The sequence below is a fragment of the Mus musculus genome, chromosome 11 (genome assembly GCF_000001635.26).
Source record: "Mus musculus strain C57BL/6J chromosome 11, GRCm38.p6 C57BL/6J".
Taxonomy (NCBI): domain Eukaryota; kingdom Metazoa; phylum Chordata; class Mammalia; order Rodentia; family Muridae; genus Mus; species Mus musculus.
Window position 1 is genome coordinate 21482827 of NC_000077.6, and position 11686 is coordinate 21494512.

The window sequence follows — 11686 nt, forward strand, 5'->3', positions numbered from 1 at the left end:
ACAGGTTTAGTGCAGAGTTCTATCAGACCTTCAAAGAAGATCTAATTCCAGTTCTACACAAACTATTTCACAAAATAGAAGTAGAAGGTACTCTACCCAACTCATTTTATGAAGCCACTATTACTCTGATACCTAAACCACAGAAAGATCCAACAAAGATAGAGAACTTCAGACCAATTTCTCTTATGAATATCGATGCAAAAATCCTCAATAAAATTCTCGCTAACCGAATCCAAGAACACATTAAAGCAATCATCCATCCTGACCAAGTAGGTTTTATTCCAGGGATGCAGGGATGGTTTAATATACAAAAATCCATCAATGTAATCCATTATATAAACAAACTCAAAGACAAAAACCACATGATCATCTCGTTAGATGCAGAAAAAGCATTTGACAAGATCCAACACCCATTCACGATAAAAGTCTTGGAAAGATCAGGAATTCAAGGCCCATACCTAAACATGATAAAAGCAATCTACAGCAAACCAGTAGCCAATATCAAAGTAAATGGAGAGAAGCTGGAAGCAATCCCACTAAAATCAGGGACTAGACAAGGCTGCCCACTTTCTCCCTACCTTTTCAACATAGTACTTGAAGTATTAGCCAGAGCAATGTGACAACAAAAGGAGATCAAGGGGATACAAATTGGAAAAGAGGAAGTCAAAGTATCACTTTTTGCAGATGATATGATAGTATATATAAGTGACCCTAAAAATTCCACCAGAGAACTCCTAAACCTGATAAACAGTTTCGGTGAAGTAGTTGGATATAAAATAAACTCAAACAAGTCAATGACCTTTCTGTACACAAAGGATAAACAGGCTGAGAAAGAAATTAGGGAAACAACACCCTTCTCAATAGTCACAAATAATATAAAATATCTCAGAGTGACTCTAACTAAGGAAGTGAAAGATCTGTATGATAAAAACTTCAAGTCTCTGAAGAAAGAAATTAAAGAAGATCTCAGAAGATGGAAAGATCTCCCATGCTCATGGATTGGCAGGATCAACATTGTAAAAATGGCTATCTTGCCAAAAGCAATCTACAGATTCAATGCAATCCCTTTCAAAATTCCAACTCAATTCTTCAACGAATTAGAAGGAGCAATTTGCAAATTCATCTGGAATAACAAAAAACCTAGGATAGCAAAAACTCTTCTCAAGGATAAAAGAACCTCTGGTGGAATCACCATGCCTGACCTAAAGCTTTACTACAGAGCAATTGTGATAAAAATTGCATGGTACTGGTATAGAGACAGACAAGTAGACCAATGGAATAGAATTGAAGACCCAGAAATGAACCCACACACCTATGGTCACTTGATCTTCGACAAGGGAGCTAAAACCATCCAGTGGAAGAAAGACAGCATTTTCAACAATTGGTGCTGGCACAACTGGTTGTTATCATGTAGAAGAATGCGAATTGATCCATACTTATCTCCTTGTACTAAGGTCAAATCTAAATGGATCAAGGAACTTCACATAAAACCAGAGACACTGAAACTTATAGAGGAGAAAGTGGGGAAAAGCCTTGAAGATATGGGCACAGGGGAAAAACTCCTGAACAGAACAGCAATGGCTTGTGCTGTAAGATCGAGAATTGACAAATGGGACCTAATGAAACTCCAAAGTTTCTGCAAGGCAAAAGACACCGTCAATAAGACAAAAAGATCACCAACAGATTGGGAAAGGATCTTTACCTATCCTAAATCAGATAGGGGACTAATATCCAACATATATAAAGAACTCAAGAAGGTGGACTTCAGAAAAGCAAATAACCCCATTAAAAATGGGGCTCAGAAATGAACAAAGAATTCTCACCTGAGGAATACCGAATGGCAGAGAAGCACCTGAAAAAATGTTCAACATCCTTAATCATCAGGGAAATGCAAATCAAAACAACCCTGAGATTCCACCTCACACCAGTCAGAATGGCTAAGATCAAAAATTCAGGTGACAGCAGATGCTGGCGAGGATGTGGAGAAAGAGGAACACTCCTCCATTGTTGGTGGGATTGCAGGCTTGTATAACCACTCTGGAAATCAGTCTGGCGGTTCCTTAGAAAATTGGACATAGTACTACCGGGGGATCCAGCAATACCTCTCCTGGGCATATATCCAGAAGATGCCCCAACTGGTAAGAAGGACACATGCTCCACTATGTTCATAGCAGCCTTATTTATAATAGCCAGAAGCTGGAAAGAACCCAGATGCCCCTCAACAGAGGAATGGATACAGAAAATGTGGTACATCTACACAATGGAGTACTACTCAGCTATTAAAAAGAATGAATTTATAAAATTCCTAGCCAAATGGATGGACCTGGAGGGCATCATCCTGAGTGAGGTTACACATTCACAAAGGAACTCACACAATATGTACTTACTGATAAGTGGATATTAGCCCAAAACCTAGGATACCCAAGATATAAGATACAATTTGCTAAACACATGAAACTCAAGAAAAATAAAGACCAAAGTGTGGACACTATGCCCCTCCTTAGAAGTGGGAACAAAACACCCATGGAAGGAGTTACAGAGACAAAGTTTGGAGCTGAGATGAAAGGATGGACCATGTAGAGACTGCCATATCCAGGGATCCACCCCATAATCAGTATCCAAACGCTGACACCATTGCATACACTAGCAAGATTTTATTGAAAGGACCCAGATGTAGCTGTCTCTTGTGAGACTATGCCGGGGCCTAGCAAACACAGAAGTGGATGCTCACAGTCAGCTAATGGATGGATCACAGGGCTCCCAATGGAGGAGCTAGAGAAAGTACCCAAGGAGCTAAAGGGATCTGCAACCCTATAGGTGGAACAACATTATGAACTAACCAGTACCCCGGAGCTCTTGACTCTAGCTGCATATGTATCAAAAGATGGCCTAGTCGGCCATCACTGGAAAGAGAGGCCCATTGGAAATGCAAACTTTATATGCCCCAGTACAGGGGAACGCCAGGGCCCAAAAGGGGGAGTGGGTGGGTAGGGGAGTGGGGGTGGGTGGGTATGGGGGACTTTTGGTATAGCATTGGAAATGTAAATGAGCTAAATACCTAATAAAAAATGGAAAAAAAAAAGAAATCAGAGATCTGCATGCCTGTCTCCTAAGCACTGGGATTAAAGGTGTGGTCCACCACACCTGGATTTAAACTTTTCTTCACCTAGAATTTGAGGTATTCTAGGCTGGCCTTGAACTCAGAGATATGTTTGTCCTTGCCTCCTGGTCTTAAAGGTTTGTACTACCATGCCTGGACCTAAATTTAGCTGGGTAGTCACTACCACCTTGATTCAATTTAATCCTTGAACAAAGAATTCAGCTCCATTTTACTTCCTGATAACCTTTAATGCCATATATTTTACATTTTTCCTTTCTAAGCTTGTTCCACTTGGTCAAAATGTTCTTTATGAAACTTAACCCCAGAACAAAGTCTCTGCTGGGCATTTTGTGGATTTTCTTTGTCAATATAATTAATATAAATCTCTTTGTATTAGCCCCCGATTCTTCACACAAGGACAAAAGTAGCCATGCTCTTCACCAAAATCCAACAACAACAACAACAAACAGTCTCTAGGCTACACATTGAAATTCTCCGTTGAGGGCTGGAGAGATGGCTTAACAGTTAAGAGCAGTGACTGATCCTCCAGAGGTCCTGAGTTCAATTCCCAGGAACCACATGGTGGCTCACAACCATCTGTAATAGGATCTGATGTCCTCTTCTGGTGTGTGTGAAGACAGCACCAGTGTACTCACACATTAAGAAAAATAAATAAATGAAATTCTCCACTGAAACTTCTTGGGCCAGGTCCACACAGTTCAAATAACTCTCAGTAACAAAGTCTTTTATATTCCTACTAGGAATAGTAGGAATAGGATAGCCCATTAAGCCCCACTTAAAGCAATCCACTGCTTTCCAAATCCGAAGTCCCCAAATGCATTCTTCGAAACAAAGCATGGTCAGGCCTATGACAGCAAAACCCCAGTCCCTGGTACCAACTTCTGTCTTAGTTAGAATTTTACTGCTGTGAACAGACACCATGACCAAGGCAAGTCTTATAAGGACAACATTAAATTGGAGCTGGCTTACAGGTTCAGAGGTTCAGTCCATTATCATCAAGGTAGGAACATGGCAGCATCCAGGCAGGCATGATACAGAAGAAGCTGAGAGTTCTTCAACTTCATCTGAAGGCTGTTAGCAGAATACTAGCTTCCAGACAGCTAGGATAAGGGTCTTAAAACCCACATCCACAGTGACACACTTACTCCAACAAGGCCACATCTACTCCAACAGGGCTACACATTCTAATGGCCCACTCTCTGGGCCAAGCATATATATAAACCATAAATCACAGATACCTAGATTTTTATACAGATGTGAGCATGCTATCATGGCAAACCGTTAGGTCATCCTAGATACAAAGCTCCGTGTACACACAGACATACACAGGCACACACACACACACACACACACACACACACACACACACACACTCATTCAGACTAAGTGTCAGTTACTGCTAAATATTCAACCAATGTTCCACACAGACATCTAGATGCTGGTCTAGGTGTCTCCTCCCCTGTAACCAAAATCCTCATACAGTACATGGCTGTGTCTGGTTCTACATTGTATTTTCTCCCAAAATACCACACAAACGGCCAAAGCCACACATACACATACAGAGTTAGGGTTCAGCTCCTGCTAAGCACCCCTGCCCTACAGCCCAAATCCCAATACAAATACAGACCTCAGTATAGAGTCCTGCTTGATAGCCTCTTCGCTAAAGCCAAAGTTCAAAATACAAGGATAGGTATCAAGTCCTACTAGTTAACACCTCAACTATCACTTTCTTCAGGTTTTGAACTCACATCTAGCAGTTGGGATATAAAGATATAAAGAACTAATGGCATTTGACTATCTAGATCTTGGTTCGCCAACTCAATATAGTATTTTCCTCATCCAGCCATTTCCTCAGAGTCATGGATCACAACAAAGAGGTTTAATGTGTTGAGTGCCTGAAACTGGACTTATGATTTTTCAGTTGTTGGAAGGTTATAGGACCCATTTTCTTGAAATAATGATTTGAGAGATGCCACCATACTGTGGGTGACTCCACCCTTACAAGTTCTGTGTGCATGTGTGGATGTGTATGCATATGTGTGTGCATGTGTGCGTTCTCAGGAGTCACAGAACTTATGGAATGTCTCTGAATATTAAGGGAATTTATTGTAATGACTTAACAGCCTCAATTCAACTAGCTCAATAAAGGGCAGCTGTGAATTGGAAGTTCAAAAATCTAGTAGTTGCTCAGTCCTCAAGGTTATTTGTTTCAGCTGGTTTTCTGTAGAAGTAGGATCGAACAGATGTGCTGGCAAGCAAAGGCAAGCAGGGGAAGAGTGAGTCTTCCTTCTTCCATTGTCCTGAAGTAGGTCTCCAGAAGGTATGGCTCAGATTAAAGGTGTGTCTCACCATAACTGGATCTGGAAATTGCATTTTCCCAGGCTGAATTTGAACTCAGAGATCTGCTTGCCTCAATCTCCTGGGATTAAAGGTTTGTACTATCTTGCCAGAGCCTAATCTTTTCATGTCTGCTATGTCTCAAGATCCCCATGTCAGGATCTGGGTCAGAAGCCTATGTCTTTCAGCCTCAAGATCTGGATCATAGGTGTGCCCTCCATTTCTGGATTGTAATTCATTCCAGATGTAATCAAGATGACAACCAGGAATAGTCATCACAATCCACTCCTTGTCAACTTGACACAAATCATATATGATGTCCAAATGAAACAATAACCAGGGCATAAGTACACCTAATATGCAATGACTATCCCTCATACAATCATATGCAAGTGCATTGTAAATTTAGAATAGATCAATGTCCCTTGGTAACATTCTTTTAGTATCTCAACTTAAATACTGATGGAGATTCTCTTAATTGATGTTAAAAAAATTGGAAGAAAGTACAAATATCTATACAAAATAATGTATTCCTGACAAACTAAAACAGAACCTTTCATACCACTTATAACCTTCAATTCTGCAACTGGCCTTAGATAGTACCTTATCTACCCATTCTGTATTTCCTCTACCCTCTGCAAGCACCTCAGCAGGTCTTGGCTCTTTTCCTGGAGGAGTTACATTCCTCTTCCAGTCCTGATGGGTCTGTGCCCTTTGTCATCCTGTTTGGATTAGGCTACTATAGTTTCCCATTGACTTTAATCACAGGTCATGAAAGTACTCAGAGACACCCTAAAGGGTCTCCTGCATCCAGACATAATCCTCCTTACCTCCACTGTGGAGAAGCAATCCTATTTCACCATGGTAATCTGGATCTTTCACCCCTCCTGACACTGTTATTCCTTTCTTAGCCTGTTGGTTTAAAGGCTTTAGAAGCCCAAAATGACCAGGGGGAAGTTTGAGTTTCAGTTCAATGGAATGTTTGTTGTGACTCCTGGTAGAAGCGCCTCCACAAACCTGATCCCTCCTGTTCCCATTCCTAACCCCACTCCTATCCAGTCCCCTCTCTACATTCACCTGTGATGTCTTTTTGGTTTCCCTTTTTGAGTGAGATTGTCTTGTCCCCCATTGGGTCCCCATGTGTTACTTTTGGGGGTCTGTGGATTCTAGCACGGCTATCCTTTACTGTACAAACAATATCCATTTACAAGTGAGTACATACAACTTTTGTCTTTCTGTGTCTGGGCTACCTCACTCAGGATGATCTTTTCTACTTATATCCTTTTGCTGGCAAACTTCATGATGTTCTTTTTTTGGGGGGGGGGGCAGGCCAAACCCTAGTTTATTTTCAGTGTCAGCAACAGCTTAGCCATCAAAAAAATAAACTCTAGCCAGGGCAACAGAAGTCTCTACAGCGAGGCCAAGAGTTCAGCCACCAGGCGGCAAACATCAAGGATGCATAGCGGGCACTGCCGACAGCCTGATGGTGGCGAGGGCCAGGCTTCACTTCTGGGCCGGCTCTTAACCTCTGAGCCATCTCTCCAGCCCTAAAATCAAATGTTTTAATTAGGGTTTTACTGTGTGAACATACACCATAACCAAGGCAACTCTTAGAAGGACGACATTTAATTGGAGCTGGCTTATAGGTTCAGAGGTTCAGTCCATTATCATCAAGATGGGGGCATGGCAATGTACAGGAAGAGCCAAGAGTTCTACATCTTCACCTGAAGGCAGACAGAAGACTGGCTTCCAGGCAGCTAGGACAAGGGTATTAAAACCCACACCCACAGTGACACACCTACTTTAACAGGGCCACATCCACTCCAACAAGGTCACACCTCTTAATAGTGCCACCCCTGGGACAAACATATACAAACATGACATCAAACCTCAGACAAAAACTAAGCATATAAATATAGACATGGAAGTCAACTTAAACTCCTGGAAGCAAACCAGCACACTAGGGAAAAAGCGCACTATACCAAAGCAAAGGTGATTAGAGATTCCAAGTCTACCAGAGCCAATTTTAAGTCCAACTGCTCCGTAACCATCAAGAGCTACTCCAAAATACAAGAAGAGGAAAATGCAGGCAGTGACTATTATCAACTAGTTAGTAGCATTCTTTATAATGCTTTCTGTGATGTCTTCACAAGCAACCAACCAATCATGGCTTGTCAGAATGAATAGTGTTTTTTCTCAGCTTCTGTACCACACCCAGTGTTCTGGTTATTTTTTTCATGGCTGGCACCAAATCCCAGGCCTGAATCAGCTCTGGAAGGAAGGATTTATTTGTGCTCAGGCTTTCATGAGACACAGAAGCCATGGTGTTGTATTTTGTTCTCTGTAGAGATGGGTATTTGGGTGGCTGCTGAAACACATTAGATGATCTCTTTCCCCTAGTGATAAAGTTCTCCTAGCTAAGCTCTACCTCCTTGTATTCCACAAACTCCCATACTAGAAATCAAATGTTCAATATCTGAGATACCTTCAACAAAACCACTGCAATACATTGAATGAGCAATGTCTCCTACAATCTTGGGCATTTGGACACATGTACACTAGTTGTTGGCACAGTTTGGGGAAGAACATTTTATTGTCTAGGCTTGGTGTCAGAAGTCCATTACTGTGGCTGTCCTTGAGATGAAAAAACCTAGGCTTTATTTGGTCGTTCGTCTTCCTAATGACTTTGAGGATATGATGCTCTCAGGTGTCTACTTGTGCCTTCAAGACTCCAGATGGCTAAGGCAGAGACGCAGCAAGGCAGGGGCAACACGGTGCTCAGAGTCCAGCGCAGGCCAGTGTGAGAAGTAGCCAGCAGGCGACTCCACTGCAGCTGCGGTGCATCTGATTTCCGTGCCAGCATGGCCTTGCTGACAGGAGGGAGGCCCAGAGCTTGCTGTTTGCTGGGCAAGCACTCTTCCCAGCTCCAAAGTCAAATTGTTGAAGGTATTTTCTCCAGAAAGTAAACAAAATCGATGCTGGAAGTTCATTTAGGAATCTGAGATGAGGAACTTCTCTAAAATTTGGACATGGCATATCGAGGCATAAGACCCAACAGGACAAATACTGGAAATAAAATATGCCAGTTCAAACTGGTTCCTTCTAGGAGAGTCTGGTGTTGGCAAATCAAGCCTGGTGCTTTGCTTTGTGAAAGACCAATTTCATGAATTTCAAGAGAATACTGCTGGTGTTGCCTTTCTAACCCAAACTGTGTATCGATGACACAACAGTAAATTTTGAAATATGAGATGCAGACGGCCAAGAACTACCGGTATCATAGCTTAGCACCAATGTACTACTGAGAAGCACAAACAGCCAGAGTTGTGTATGATATTACAAATGAGGAATCCTTTGCGAGAGCAAAAAACTGGGTTAAAGAACTTCAAAGGCAAGCAAGTCCTATTATTGTGTTACTTTTGTCAGGAAACAAAGCTAACTTAGCAAATAAAACAGCCATTGACTTCCAGGAAGCACAGTCCTATGCAGATGACAACAGCTTATTATTTATGGAGACATTAGCTAAATTATAAATTATGGTATGTAATATAAAGGTTCCCAAAGAAGCTTTTATCCTAATCTCCAATAGCAATGGTGGAAGAGGTAGGGTCCCTCAGCATATAGCAATGACTTGCTTGCCACTGGCAGCTCAGAGACAAAGGTGCACAGATGTCAAGGCCTCTAGAAGCTGGGAATGAAGGATTGGCAGCAGGCTCACTTCTTAACATGGAGAAACCTGAAGGTCCTTTAACACACGAAATACATGCAAAAACATATATGGACACACATGTACACACTCACACTGTTACACTCACTCACTCAAACGCACACATTCATACAAAAACACAGTAACACACAGACAGGCCCACAAGGAAACACTCATGCATATACACATGATTTTATGATTGACATACCTACTGACACAGAAAATTACTGCATAGTTGATTCTAGAATTTTATCAAGGTCTAAATTTTAAAAATCTTGAAGAAAATACAAATATATTTTAAAAAGTTAATAATGTGACATCAAGAGCATGACTTGATTCAAATTAAAATATTTTGCTCTTCCAAAGCCATTCACGGTTCAATGAAGAGACAAGCCACGTCGTTGGAGAAAGCCTGTGCAGCCAAGTTCACTTCAAGGGAAGCTCCAATGTTAACAATGTTCTTCTAATGGGATGACTTATAAACACACAAGACAAGGATGAGCAGCCAATTGACCTTTCATAAGTTGCCTCAGATGTGATAGATGATTGAGTTTTGGAAAATAGGTCCTTCCTAGATCCATCTCTAATCTAAGGTTGACAACCTATATTTACTTTTTTCTATTGAAAATATATCCTTTCATCACATACTATACCCTGATTATTATGGTTTCTCCTCTCTCTATTGCTCCCAGTCCTTCTCCCCTTCCCCTCACATCTGGATTCATTCCCCTATTTTGTCTCATTAGCAAAGTACAGGTTTTTAAGCAGTAATAAGAAAATATCACCAGGGGCTGGAGAGTTGGTTCACTGGTTAAGAGCACTGACTGTTCTTCCAGAGGTCCAGAGTTCAATCCCCAGCAACCACATGGCGGCTCACAACCATCTATAATGGTATCTGATGCCCTGTGCTGGTGTGTCTGCAGAAAGCTACAGTGTTCTCACATACATACAATAAATCTTTTTTAAAAAAATCTTAAATACATGCCATTCATTTCAAGAAAACTTCTAATTTCTTTTTTTAAAAATCACCAAAAAATATAATATGATTAAAACAAAACTGTCACATCAGAGTTGGACAACACAAACAGAAATGTCAAGAAACTACACAGGTATCAGAGACCCAGTTGTCCACACACTCAGGAATCCTAGAAGAGCATGAACTGAAAGCCATACTACATATGCAGAGGAACTGATGCAGACATGCACAATTCCCTTGCTTTTGACTCAGTGTCTGTGAGTTCATATGAGTTTTGATACTGTTGATTTAGACAGCTTTGATTTCTCAGTGTCCTACATCCCATCTGCCTCTTCAGCTCTTTCGACCTCCTCTTTCATTCTGGTTCCTGAGACCAATGGGGGCATGGGAATTTAGTGAAGACATTCCTCTTAGGGTGAGTGCTCTAATTTTTTTTTCAACTGCTCACAGGTCTTTATTCACTAATGGGGTGGCACTTTCCCAGGCTGCCTCTCATTGAGGGTTCCACCGAGCTCAGTGTCCTCCTGTCAGGGGAAAGGTCCTCATGGCCATGCACCTGGTTTGGAGAAGGACTTCATCCCTTTCTGGAAATTCTGGTGTTTGATGTCAGGAAGAAGATGGGGAGGGACACAGGCCATCCACACTCAGAGCTCCATGATATCCCAGTTGGAGATGCAGAGTAGTAGGGGCTGGAGGTATCCCCCAGCCTCAGCAACCTGAGGGCATCAGGAATCAGGCTTCAGGATAGTACCAGAGATGCAGCTCTGGGCAAGGGCTCCTAAGAGGTGGCAGGGCTTCAGGAAAAGTCACAGGGGGGCTGCAGTAGGGATGGTCATTATGTAGGCTGAGTCAGGAGAAATGGGTAGCCATGTTCTCCTCAATCAGGAACTGCTTGTGGAAATATTCCCTGATGTCCAGGCCACGAATCACCCCAGTGGTGGCCTGTGGTCCTGACTTGGTAGACCTTGCCACAGGGGCTGTTGCAGGATCATTACCGCTCAGGGTTATGCAGCTAGAGGCGTGGGATTCAAGCAGCAGAGGCGGAGCCCTAATTTCTCAGCCATTCAGATGTGTGTAAGGTAAAATCTCAAAATTCTCTTGATTTGCATGACCCTGATGGATATAGATGTTAAACATTTCTGTAAGTGTTTCTTAGACATTCTCCTTTCCTCCTTGGGAATTTACTGTTTATTTCTGTATTCCATTTTTAAGGGTTTTTTTGTTTGTTTGTTTGTTTGGGTTTTTTTTTCCCTCTTTGGGATCTAGTTTCTTGATTTTTCTTTATATTTTACCTATTAGTCTATTGGATGTGTAGTTGGTAAAAAAAAATATCTTTGCCTAGCCTATTGTTTGCTGCTTTGTCAGCATGATGGTGTCTTTCATCTTACAGTAGCCTTTCCATTTCATGAGGTCCTATTTATTAATTGTTTATCTCGCTGCTGCTATCATTTTTATGTAGAGATAGACATTTGACCTGCCAGAGCATTCTCAGTTAACCAACTTTTAAAATACTTCAGTGATCTTCTAAGACTGAGACAAGCTCAGACTG

At 41.7% G+C, this 11686-nt stretch overlaps 2 pseudogenes; one reads left to right on the plus strand and one right to left on the minus strand.

Moving 5' to 3' along the window:
- On the plus strand, positions 8488 to 8991 carry Gm12045 (predicted gene 12045; annotated as a pseudogene).
- Gm12046 lies at positions 10712 to 11129 on the minus strand (annotated as a pseudogene).
- Between the last annotated feature and the right edge of the window lie 557 nt (positions 11130 to 11686).